The sequence below is a fragment of the Propithecus coquereli genome, unplaced genomic scaffold (assembly GCF_000956105.1).
Source record: "Propithecus coquereli isolate 6110/MARCELLA unplaced genomic scaffold, Pcoq_1.0 Scaffold166, whole genome shotgun sequence".
In the NCBI taxonomy this organism is placed as follows: domain Eukaryota; kingdom Metazoa; phylum Chordata; class Mammalia; order Primates; family Indriidae; genus Propithecus; species Propithecus coquereli.
Window position 1 is genome coordinate 4,350,568 of NW_012141191.1, and position 13,349 is coordinate 4,363,916.

Consider the following 13,349-nt stretch of genomic DNA (forward strand, 5'->3'; position numbering starts at 1 on the left):
TCACCTGAAAACAAATCAGAGCCGATATACAAAAACCAATAGCTTTCCTAATTTCTAGAAATAACCAGATGGAAAATACAATGCAGTTAAAATTCACATTTGTAAAGGAAAGAAAAAAATACTAAACAGTTAGGAATACATTTAAGAGAGTGGCACACAGAACCAGCATAAAGAAAACCATGTAACTTTACTATGGACATAAAAGAAGATTCAAATTAATAAAATGCTATACCATTGTGCTGAATGTTAAAGCTTAATTATAAAGATGACAATTTCCCCCTAAATAAATTTAGAAATGTAATGGAGTTACCATTAATATCCCATTAGAAGTTTTCTTTAGAACTTGACAAAATCACTCAAGTTCCTCTAAAAAAAATAATCATCAAGAATACTCAAGAAGGGAGGAGGGGACGGGTATATGCATACACAAAGAGTGCAATGCGCACCACCCAAAGAATGGACGTATTTGAAACTCGGACTTAGGCGGAGAGGAGGGGGCAAGGGCAACATACGTAACCTAAACATCTGTACCCCCATAATATGCTGAAATTAAAAAAAAAAAAAGAATACTCAACAAAATTGGCAGGAAAGTGGATAAGCAGATAGGACCTGCACAACTGAATATCAAAATGTATTATCAAAATGTGCTATAAAGCTATAGGAATAGAAACCTATCCTGTTGTTACCAAAAAATGTTAAAGAATAGTCTAGAATTCAGTATACAGTTAACATGGCATTTCGAATTAACGCAAAAAGGATGGATTATTAAATCAGTTTGGTTAACTGGCTATTCATTTTAGAAAAGATGAAATTAGAGCCCTGTCTCTCACCTTACACAAAAAATTTCAGATGCAGTAAGATTTAAATGTGAAAAATGAAACCACACAAGTAGTGGAGGAAAATTAATGTAATGTTTATATAATAATGTGATAGAAAAGACCTGTCTAAGCATGCCAATAGCCCAAATCATAGTGAAAAATATTAGATTTAACAGCATAAAAATGTAAATCTCCAAGAAAAACAAAACTACCCAACACAAAATTGAAAGGCAGGCAAATTGAAGGAAATATTTGCAACATACGGCAGAAAGGGAGTTAATAATTTTAACCAATACAGAATTTTTGTGAATTAACTTCAAAAGCAAAGTACTCCATTGAAAATACAGGCAAGTGACATATGGCAGTTTACAAAAAGAAATCATACAAATGGCCAAAAATATTCAAACTTTCCTGAAGTCAAGAACATGCAAACATGATACAATGTTTTCAACATCAATGTGTCAAGGATTTTTAAAAAGTGATCACATGCAATGTTTTCCAGCAAGCAAGGAATTGGACTATCCCACTGCTGGTCTAAATCAATCTATCTATCTATTTATCTATCTACACATATCCTTTTTCTAGAGAGAAATTTGGCAATGCACATCAAATACCCTAACATTTACAACTCTGCTGACCTATGTAATAATTGTATTTCCAGAAATTTATCCCCAAGAAAATGACCACGATGTTTAAATTTATAATATTTAATGATTAAAAAAATAGATTTCTAATGCTACTTATTTGTGTAAATTATACTAATTGTTTAAAAATGCAACCATTAAAAATACTATGGAAGACTATTTAATGACAAAGAGAATTCATGCTACCTTAGGTTTTAAAAACCAGATTTTTTTTACCCAGGATGGAGTACAGTGGCCTGATCATAGCTTACTGTGACTGCCAACTCCTAGGCTCAAGCGATCTGATCCTCCCACCACAGCCTCCCAAGTAGCTAGGACTATAGGCACATGCCACCATGCCCACCTAATTTTTTTTTTGGTAGAGATGGGGTCTTACTATATTGCCCAGTATAGTCTCAAACTCCTGGCCTCAAGTAATCCTCCTGCCTTGGTCTCCCAATAAAAAGCAGATTCTAAAAGAGTATGTCCTCTAGGAGTCTGTTTTTAGGAAAATCTGCAAGTGAATGCAAACAGAAAAGATTGAAAGATACATACCAAAATTATCAAAATTTAATCAAGTTTGAGTTCTGAGTTTGGGGGTTATGAGAGATTTTTAAAAATATCTTTATCACACATATTTTCTAAATTTTCTACAATGAACAATGTATTCATGTCATGCTGATAGATACATAATTTTTAGGCAAAGTACATTTGCAGTAGATATTCCTGGGGAAGATTTATGAAGAGATGAAATGGAACTAGCAGATTTCAGAATTCATGTGGAATTAGCCAGTAAGCTCAGGTACTATACTGTATTTTTACTAAATATTTACTGCCCTCTTCCTTTTCTATATTTTCTCCTTCTTTCTGCTCTCCCTGGATGATTTGTCTTTTTTAAAATGTCTGTTTCCTCTATTTTCACTTAAAAAAAAAAAAAAGAAACCTACCTTGTTTGTTTCAGACACAGTTGCCACCTCATTTTTATGTTCCACTGCTAATGCTCCGGCCTCTTAAAATCCCCCTTCCAACTTTCTAGTCTCAACTACTCTATTATACTCAATTTACAACACAACAGAATCCTTGCCTGCATTCCCAATATGACCCTTTCCCACCCTTTCCCAGCAATATCCATTCTTCCTCTATCCCTTCTCAACCACTGTCATGAAAACAGATAAAGAATAATTAAGATTTATAAACAGAACTGGCAATAACCCCTTTAAGTCGGTTCAAAACAAACTCTCCAACTAATCACTGAATTGGGATGTGGAGTTGAAAGGAGTCTCAAAAACACATCGGGTCTGGGCCCTGGCAGGGAAAGCTCTACCCTTCCCATCTCATGGGTGAGGTAAGAGAAACCCAGAGAAGTGGCTAAAATGCACATTGGTAACCAGTGGCAAAAGAGGAGATGAAATCTGGGTCTTGTGATTTCTAGAAACATGATTTTTCTGCAGTACTAGATTGCCTGCATCAAAAAAAGAAAAAAAGAAAAGAAAAGATACTAAGAAATGAAAGAAAGAAGGGAAAGAAGGAGGCAGAGAGGGAAGAAAAGAAAGAAAAAGGAAGGAAGGAAAGAAGAAAAAGAGAAAAAGAAAAAAGGAAACCAAATGATATTCCAATGAATGGCTATGGCTGAAGGAGTTACCTATGCACATTTTTAGAAATGTTAAGTCAAAAAGCAATACCCTGCCCTTGCACTAATTATATAGGTGACCTGATCTCTCTGGACCTTGGTTGCTCATTTTAAAGCAAGCTGAACTTGAAAGATCTCTAACAGTGCAGTTCGACTACACTTCCATTAATGTATGACATTATAAAGTTATGGGCAACTCGGAAAACAACATACATTCAATTCAATGAACATTAATTTGGCACCTGCTATGGGTAAGATACATGATAGGTACTGTGGGGATATAGCTATGGCCTCTATTTGTGTAACCAGCGTAGTACCATACAATTTTAGAGCTCGAAGAATTAAATTTCATAAACGAGCACATGGGCAGAGAGTGTTAGATATACTGAAATATTAAACTTTAAATATATTTATAAAGTTAAAAAAGTTATTCCATATATATAAAATGCAAAAGGACTATCATATTCTTTAATAACTCTTTTAAAAATTAGATAGGAGAATGTGGAATTTGGGTTTGAGTTCCGGCACTATCAGAAATTCTTTTTTTAAAAAAAAAATTATGAAGGCAAAATTCACGTAACACAAAACTAAACATTTTAAAGTGAACATTTAGTATTTAGCACAACAAAGTTGTGCGACCACCACTTCTACTAGTTCCCAAGCTGTCCCTGCAGGCAACAGTGCATTCCTAGGTGTGCTCCGACCTTGATCTTGACTACTTCCCAATGAAGCCTATGACTCCTTGAGGAATTTCTCAATTCATTCAGCATAACTGGGAAACTCATCCTATTCCAGAATCATTTAACAATCATCTCTGTAAATCTCTATCGATAAAGTGAAGAGCCGTATAATTACCTGGAAAAGTCAATCTATGGAATCATTCTCGAGAGCTAACTACAAAATTTCATTTTTCATCACTAGATTTTTATTACCTGAATTAATCACTGCCTCTATTCTCTCAATTTCCCTTTGTGAAGCTTTGCACAGAGTACTCAAAGTGTGTCCAAGGCCCAAACTCACAAGAGATCAATTCATAGGTTCTCTATGTAGACCCCTCTTCGGCAGGCAGAGTTTATTCAAGAAATGTCTGCATATTTGAAACTGGTAATTACAGGTAAGCTTTACAAAGAGATGGTGATTGATTCTTTTATGCTAATCATACTACCAACATTTTCTGAGGATTTTTTATGCCCTTGACACAGGTCTGTGTGCTTTCAATACATTATTTCATTTAATCCTTTCAATGGTTATAGCAATACTGAGGCTTGGAGAGGTTAAGTGACTTCCCTAAAGTCATCCACCTCATCAGTGGAGAACCAGAATTAAAAGGAAGGTCTGTTTGATCAAAAAACCTTGTTCTTTTAATCTGCTAAACTCCTTCCCTGACACCGCATTCCCAATAATGATCCCTGAACCGTTTCTATAAAGAATTCCCACGGCAGGTGGAACAAACCAAAGCCACACGGCTTAGATCTGAAAGGCATTCCCAGGCAGCACTGTGGAGAAGGGTAAAAGGTTTACCACCTTTGAAAGACTCAGGGATTCCAACCATTAGTCATAAGGCGAGGTGCATTAGCAAACACTGGTTTCAATCCACGTCAAAGGTATTTTCATTTATCCCTATGAAAATATTCAAAAATTTCCCACCCAATTTATTATCACACCTGGTACCACCTTCAGCACTCCCAGCCCCTTTACCCTAGACTGCTTGTTTTCCCATAGTCTTATCACTAACACACTATAACATTTACTAATTTATTGTGCCTATCATTATCATAGTGTGCTGGAATATAAGCTTACTGAGAACAGGGATCTTTGTTTTATTCACTGCTGTGTCCCCAGTGTTTAGAAATACAACGGCCTGGACCACAGTTGGAGCGCGTTCCTCTTCCTTACAAAAGTACACGATGGTATCTATTCAAACCACTTTCTAACATTTCACTAGATGCTGCTAAATATTTCGCACATTTGGATGGAGACACTGCCGCGTCTATAAGTGAATTCAGCAGCTACGTCACTGAGGACAAAGCTGTAATTATGGAATAATAGAAATATCCCTGACAGATGGAAGGGGTTTCTCTTGTTGTTACAGCTTATCCAGGAATTATATAAAGAGTTCAGTGAGTTTCCATGACTGACAGGTGACCTAGGCATACAAATCTAGTCATGATATCTTAGTAACTCTCAGCGTCAGGAAGCTGTGGGGGTTGGGGGAGGACAGGGCAATGGAGGAAGGATGTTGAACTTCAAAACATATGTTGATCTTTATACTAGGAGTTACTATTTGGAAAATGTTTTAAATGCCCATTAACTCTATAATGAAAACTATAAAAAATAGCATGACAAACTAATATGGCAGGGCGTGGGTTAATAAGTGTTCATTTATTAAACACTTTACTAGGTACCAGGCACTGTTCTGAGGCCTTTATGTATATTACATCATTTGAATATCCTCAAAACAACTCTGTGATGTAGGTACTATTACTATTTTATAGATACTGAAACTGAGGCTCAGAGAGGTTGTTTAACCTGCCCATGACCACACAGCTACTTAGTGATGGAGCTGGGCTCATGCCCAGGAGTTGTACTCTACAGGAGTAGTTCTCAACAGGAGTAGTTTTGTTCCCCAGTTGATACTGGCAATGTTTGAAGACATTTTGGTTGTCCCAACTTGGGGGGAATGTACGACTGGCATCTAGAGGGTGGGAATGCTGTTAAACATCCTACAGTGCACAGGACAGCTCCACAGCAAAGAATTATCTGACCCCAAATGTCACTATTGCCAAGATTGAGAAAGCCTGTTCTAGAAGTAAAAGTCTTAACTGCTATACTCAAAGTCTGAGAAACACTGCCTCTGATACAAGGACAGAAAGGAAGAAATCAAACTAACATGCCAGTTATAGGTAGTCATGTTATCTAATAAAAGAAATGTATTAGTTTCCTGAAGCTGCCGTAACGAATCACAGTAAATTTGGTGGCTTAAAACTACAAATATTTATTCTCTAACAGTTCTGGAGGCCAGGAGTCCAAAACCAGTATTACTGGACAGAAATCAAGGTGTTGGCAGGACCATGCTCTCTCCGGGGCTCTAGGGGAGAATCTGTCCTTCACCTCTCCCAGCTTCTGGTGGCTGCCAGCATTGGCATTCCTTGGCTTGTGGCCACATCACATAAATCTGTGCCTCTGTCTTAGTAGGATGCTTGTGATGCCATCTGGGGCCCACCTGAATAACCCAGGGTAGCCACCTCATCTCAAAATCCTTAATTTAATCACATCTACAGAAACCCTTTTTCCAAATAAGGTAACATTTACAGGTTCTCGGAATTAGGACATGGATATCTCTTGGAGACCACAAGTAGAGATTATTATTCCCATTTTACCCATGAAGGAACTTAAAGTCATGTGCCCACAGACACATGGCTAACAAGAGATGGAGGCAGGATTTGAACCCAGCTCTGCCCATCTCTGAAGCTCATTCATTTTTTATACCATGCCACCTACAAAGGCTGAAGAAAAGATGTTAAACACAACCACCAAGTGGGGCCTCCTGCAAGAGAACTATAAATCTGAATGTGTGCCAAGCACTGTCTGTAAAAATCATAACAACACAAGCTCCCATGATGCAAGGGTCTCAAGAATATTTGCATGAATTTGTTATTTTCTTTACATTATTTAGTGAACATTCCTTGTACCCTAGAAGGTACCTACTATTATACAAAGAATCACCTGCAGTCCTCGCATAGAACTGCCTACAGGCTTCTTCCCTGAGTCTTAATATGCAACAAATTACAGCTTTGCCTGCACATGCTGCTTTGTTTAGCATTTGTGCTTTACAATGGACAAAAATCCCAGGCTTGCTGTAGACAGGAAGTTATTGCCAGTGGAGGTAAGGGTATAGTGGGCCTATGTGTGGGTGAGTGCTGGATTTTTCATAACTCCACAAATATTTTGACATTAAAAATCTTGGGTATTCAGCCATAAAAGGGAATGAAGTTCTGATACATGCTACAGTGTGGATGAGCCTCAAAAACATTATGCTACATGAAAGAAGTCAGATACAAAAGAACCCACATTGTGTGATTCCATTTATATGAAATATCCAGAATAGTTAAATGCACAAAAACAGAAAGCAGTTAGTGGTTGCATAGGGCTACAGAGAGTAGGGAGTGGGGACTGACTGTTTAGTGAGTGTGGGGTTTTATTTTGGAGTGGTAAAAATGTCTTGGAACTAGATGGAGGTGGTGGTTATCTCATTTTTCACTGTAGCCATTTTAATAGTTAATTTTATGTTCTGTGAATTTCACCTCAATACAAATAAGTGAATAAATAAATTAGGCCTCTATGCTAAACAAACTCTGGGGTAGACAACTCATTTCTTTACAATGTAGTATTAAACCATATTCTGGATCAAATTCTAGAATAGTGGCTCCTAGCCAAGATATTATGATTTATTTTATATGGCCCTGGATGGAATATGTCTTCTAAGTACTCTACTTTTTGGATTTTGACAAAAGGCTTAAAGAGCAGGAAATCATAGAATTTTAATATTCACTTTTAATTTTTGTAACTAAGGTAATAAATACTTGCTGAAAAAAAGTTATATTATGCCAAAATTTGTAGTAGAGTAATACCTAGAATAAAAACTTTACCTCCCACTCTCCTAAAATTAGTTGCCTACTTGCACTTTCTTATAACAGAGCCAGATGAGACAATCAAATGAAAGTGTTAGTTAACTCTGAGGCAAATTTCAAATGCAAGGCATTATTATTAGTGTAAATAACAATACTCATCAAAGAGACAGCACGAGTAAAACGCTGCCATGTTACAGCGCACACTTTCAGATGAAACGGCAGTAATAGCTAACCTGCGAAATTGGTGGTCTATTATTTTACAATCAACAGGCAGTAATTAAGCAACAAACGTCAACTGCTGCAGTTTCAATTTGATAATAACCAGATAGGACACACCAGTAGAATGTGCACATACGAGATAAGCCTTGTCCTCCTGAAGCAAGGAGTTGCCCAGGTTGTCACCCCAGGGAATCTAGACTGCCCCAAGGGCCCTTATGTGGAGTAAAACCTGTCCAAGAAAGAATGTGAAGTTCTCTGACTCATGGCCAGGGTCAGTCTGTTGAGCAAGAGGGAACAAGGGAGAGGTGAGGCAATCGCCAAGCCTAGTTCAAGTCCAGCCCCTTCCTTCAGAATCCAGCTTCTGCTTTTCCCTGGGGAGGAAGACCTTCCCTTGGCCCATGAACCCACAACTGTGTTGGCCGGGAGCAGAGTGGGGACAGAATGGGGGCAGGAGTATGAAAACTGATGGGATTTGCCACCTGTAAATGTGTCGCTGTTACGGGGCTGAATCTTGAAGAGACATTCTCTTGCTCTGTCTGCACCATGCAAGATAGATTCTGGGCTGGGAACTAGTGTTTCCATTCTGGACCAGGTCAAGCTGCTGCCACCTCGGTGTGATTGGAAAGGGGTGAGCCAGGCCATGGCCTTACTGTAAGGCCAGAGGACAGCTGGACAAGAGGGACAGCAAGGGAGGTGGACAGCAAGGGTGGTGGAGAGAGAACAAGATCAGAAGAGAGATGGAGCCATTAGCCCCTTAAGGGATCTCACACCTAACTTCCCCTCGGTGTGGTTATCTGTAAAATGGGTGGCAGCTCTGCCCCGCTTGCCTCAAACAAATGTCGTATTAGAAGAGAGTGAGAACGAGTGAGTGAGAAAGAAAGACAGATAGAAACAGAGCCAGAGACAGAAAGTGAAACCGAGAGAGAAGAAAAGGTGTGGAGACGATGATAAACAGAAAAATACACCAAAAGCTAAGCCTTCTATCAGCACTTCCTAACCTCTGTATATCCCACTGTAACCAAGACTCCAGATGTTAAGAGTCAAGACAAAAGAAGAGATACATTTGTGAAAGAAATGGCTTAAAGAAAGGTAACTTTTTTATTCATGCTTTCATTCATTTATTCAACAAATATTGAGTGAGCACTGGTTAGGTACACATGTTACCGAACAAAACAGACATGGACTTTTCCTTCATGAGGGTTACCATTTGATAGGAAGGAAAGATACTAAATAGCTTGTATCATTTATTTGGAAACATTATCACCTGTAAGATGTACTGTGGAGGAAATGAAGAGAATACAGCGACAGAAAATTAAAGGGAGATCTACTTGGGTGGGGGAAGCAAAGAAGTCTTTTCTGGGGAGGGAACATTGAAGAATCCTGAAGGAACAGAAGGAGCCAGCAAGGGAGGGAGGGAACTGGCAGAGACAGGGGGTGTCCCCGGTGGGAGACCCAGCGTCAGCGAGCACAGGCCCTGGAGCGGGAAGGGGGGCAGGAAGGGGAGAGGCTGCAGCAAAGTGGGCAGCAGGCCCGGGAGCCTTTTCTACGCCGCGTGACTTACAGATCTCCAGAAGCGAAGGATATGATTAAGCACTGCTTCCCAAAAAAGGCTCTCGGAATGTTCAAGTGGGACATGTCAACCAAGCCACTAAGATGGACTAGATACCAGATTCCACAGTGAGGTGCAGGGCCTAGACACAGTATTTCAAAGGACAGAGCCCCAGACCCATTTCGCCAGTCTTAAACCCCTTACCCATAGGGAGCTCACAAATGGGTCAGGCTGTTGGTGGCTAAGAGAAGAGAATGTTTGAAGCAAGCAGGCTGCAGTCTGGTCCTACCTAAAGGTTAAGGGGACATGGGGAGAGAACCTTCCCCTGCCTGCTCCTCTCCCTTCCAGCCTGGAGGAGGAGAGGTTTGCAACTGGACGTTAACATGAGAGGCTTCCAGTAGGAGGGCACTGTGCCCTTGTTTGGGACTTCTGTCCGAGAAATCTGAAGGACTGGGGGTGGGCTGGCTGGATGCTGGAGGAGGAGGCAGAGGAAACCAACCACAGCTGCATTGTGAGCAGCCTGCACTCTCCCAGTTTGTGGGAGCAAAGGATGTGTATTGCCAATAGACCACACCTCGAGCATACGTACGGGGCTGTATTAGGCTCTTCCCAACAACGTCCACCTGGACAGCAAGGGAACCCAGCAGACAGCAGTGCAAACGGACCGGCTAACTTTCTAGAGACTGACAAAGGAGTCTGCAATGAGGCTGCAGAGAGTGCAGCAGCCACATCAAGGAAACTGGAGGTAAGAGATCCCCAGAGACAGGGCGAGGGGTATGTCTAAAGAACCCACAAAAGAGCCCCACAAGAGAAAGAATTGACTCTAAACATCCACAACATAAAGACAGCACTCCTGTGATACTGCCGCCTTTCCTGTGGCCCTTCCTGTTGCTCCTTCATCCCCTAATCCCAACCCGGAAGTAACAGCGACTGAGTAAGCGAGAGAGAAACCCTCCAACCACCGCCCCTTCTCCTTGCAACAGGCCCTAGCTAGAGGAAGGGGAGCAGTTATAAATATGAATGAGGTTGGAAGCTTTGACTATTCTATGATACTAGACATTTTAAGGATCTGGCAAATTCAAGTTGGGCTTTTTATTGCATAAGAGGAATCAGAATAGCCATGTGATATGTTTTCATCCAAAAACAGGGGAAATGCTTTCCACTGAATAAATTTTAATGGCAGAGTGGGAGACTCTCCCACAAAAGTTGTTTTTTGATGGCATCCCAGGAAATCTGTTTTTCCGAGGCAGATTACACATAGGCCCTCTTTGTGGCAGCACACCTCATGGAAAATGTTCTTTCCAAAATGAGATCCAGCATGCCCTAGCTTGAACACTAAGATCACAATGGTTTCCAGGTTCACTCATAACACTGTCCATCCTTCACCAGCCCATGCAGAGCCTTCTGCAGCAGAAGCAGCTGAGGCTACTGACCTCCTGCCTGTGTCACCCTCTTCCTTTTCCAGAAGAAAAACATGGTTCAAGAAGGGATCCTGGTCCCCAGGAACCACCACCAACCTCAGCTCTGGTCCTTCTGAAAGGGGCTCGACTGAGTTCCCAACTTCAAGCCTTGTGAGTCTTCTTCTTAGATGTCACCCAGAACAGGATTCCTGGCACTTCCATCTGGGACCCAACTGAGAAGCTCAGAGCCTCAATCCATACTCTATAGGAAACTCAAGAAGTATCAATCACAGGATAGGGGTCTCTGTAATGCCATCCATGCATTCTCCCTTTGTCTTACATGTCATGAAAAGCAAATCTTAAAGTGCAGAGCAGTGAAACGTGAAATGGGACTCGTCTTCAGTAAGCTGGCACTGAGGTCAAGCAAATGTGCAAAAGTCAACAGTCTCAGCATCATATGCCAGCGGGTTTTAGCAAATCCATGCACACTGGCTGGGTCTTTGTGTTATTGCAAATCTTGCTTACCAAATCCATACTATGTGGAAGGGATTTCTCCTCACACATATGCACTGCTCCGTGAGAGCTCATTTAAAACTGAGATAATTTTAAAAGACACTTTGGCATTTGGGCTGTTTTAAAAATACAAAGTAGAGGATCCGAAGGTTTCTGGGCCTACCATCCACTAGGTTTTAAGCTCCCTGAAGTCAGGGACTGTGTCTAATCTACTTTTGTATCCCCTGGGGCCCAGCACAGAACTTGGTACCTAAAAGAGTTCATTAAAAATCTGATAGCTGATGAGTGAGTGAACAAATAAACATTCTGGCTCACATTTTAAATTAGATTTATGTGAATACTATAATTAAATATGTTTTTAAAAAAGGCCAGCTATCCATCATTGTTGAATACTCCAGGCCATCCTCTCCAGACCATTTTTAGTATGTTTATTTGAATCTTCTACCTGAATACCGTAGTGATATTTTATGCAAAACGTTCCTCCAAGGCTACTCTTTCTACTGCAGGTCCCTGAGGACATGTCGACTCCCTGTTCCCTCCACTGAGAAACAGTGACGATCCATAATGGTGTTTGACCCCATCAAAGGGAATCATCCTTTCGGGTCTCTAGAAGGGAATAATACTGCTTTAAAATAGCTACTTTTAAAAGAATTAACTTTCACCTCTCTCGTGGCAGGACCTCTGGGGACAAAGCAGAAAGAGAAAAGGCTCGCCTGCACGAGCTTGGGAGGCATCAGGCATCAAAGAAGGAAGGTCACAAGATTGGGGGCTGGATGGGTCTGCAGTCACGTCTTGGCTCTGCTGGGCCTCAGCTTCCTCATCTGTAAAATGGAGATAACAAAGCCTACCTCAAAGAATTATTGTGAGGAGGAGAGCACGTGAATGTATGAAAGCTCTCATTATAATACCTGACACATAATAAGTGCTCAAATAGCAGTTTTGTTACTGTTATCTACACAGAAAGCAAATTTCATACACCTACCTGCATATTTCAAGATGATTTAATGGATGAGTAGTCTACAACCCTTAAAGGAGTTGGGATCCAAAAGTCAGCCTCAGCTGTTTAGAATTTGGAATGTGTTTTCCCATAGAAACAATGCTATAAAGCTTAGAATTTTAGAATTATTAGTGACCTTATAATGCATGTAGTGATACAGTAGAACTTCCCACTAGATGTAGGCTCTCTGGTGTTTAAATTCCAAGCCAGTCCATCAAAACCAATATAACCCATAATGTCACTGAAACCACATGCAAGCAAACAAAAAATAGCAGTAGAAAGTAATTTTTAAATGTTCAGTAATATTTCAGCTTCACATGTTCTTCTAAACTTAGCCAAGATTATCTTCCAACTCTGATACTCAATGATGTGGAGGTGAGAAGACATAAATTTCTTACAGGTCAGGCCACAAAAACCTCCCCCACCCCTCCTCCACCCCCAACAACTGCCACCCAAATCTTCCCGTTCATAACATGTGATAAGAAGTCTATCAGCAGCATGAACAAAATGCAACAGGCCCATGGAGGAGAAAAAGATAACTAAGGTTGGGGTGGGTGGGGAGCAGGAGAGGAATGTCAAAGAGAGGTGGTGGCAGTGGGGGGAGGGTGTTGATCACTAAGTTCCCCTCCTAGGAGGGGTGTAGGACCGAGGACTTCTGGTATGGGCAGGAGGTCAGTAGGTTCAATACAATAGTGTTGAGAAACACTAATTAGGGGTTTTAAAGCTAAAAGAGTCCTTGGAAATGACCTGATCTAGCACTTCCCCCAACCCCTCTCAGTTTTGTAGATAAAACACAGCTGGCCCATCAAGTGACTTCTGAGCCTGAAGTGGATAACTAGCCGCACCATGGCTTGAACTCACATCTTGTGACATTTATGGTCTGTGCCACTCCTGGAATATCAGGCTGTCCCAAAGTAAGGGAGTAATGAACTTCATAAGGAAATACTCCATAAGGAAGGAGCAAGCCTT

General features: G+C 40.7%; 1 protein-coding gene across 2 annotated transcripts in view; it reads right to left on the reverse strand.

Moving 5' to 3' along the window:
- The window catches only part of PIP5K1B (phosphatidylinositol-4-phosphate 5-kinase, type I, beta), a 297,381-nt gene that overhangs the window by 249,471 nt on the left and 34,561 nt on the right, over window positions 1-13,349 (reverse strand). Inside the window, exon 2 of one of the 2 annotated variants that reach the window (XM_012641624.1) lies at window positions 12,040-12,204. The exons of the other annotated variant lie outside the window; for it this stretch is intronic. The gene's annotated coding sequence lies outside the window, so the exon portion shown is untranslated. The remainder of the gene's footprint in view (window positions 1-12,039; window positions 12,205-13,349) is intronic. 2 annotated transcript variants of the gene reach the window in all.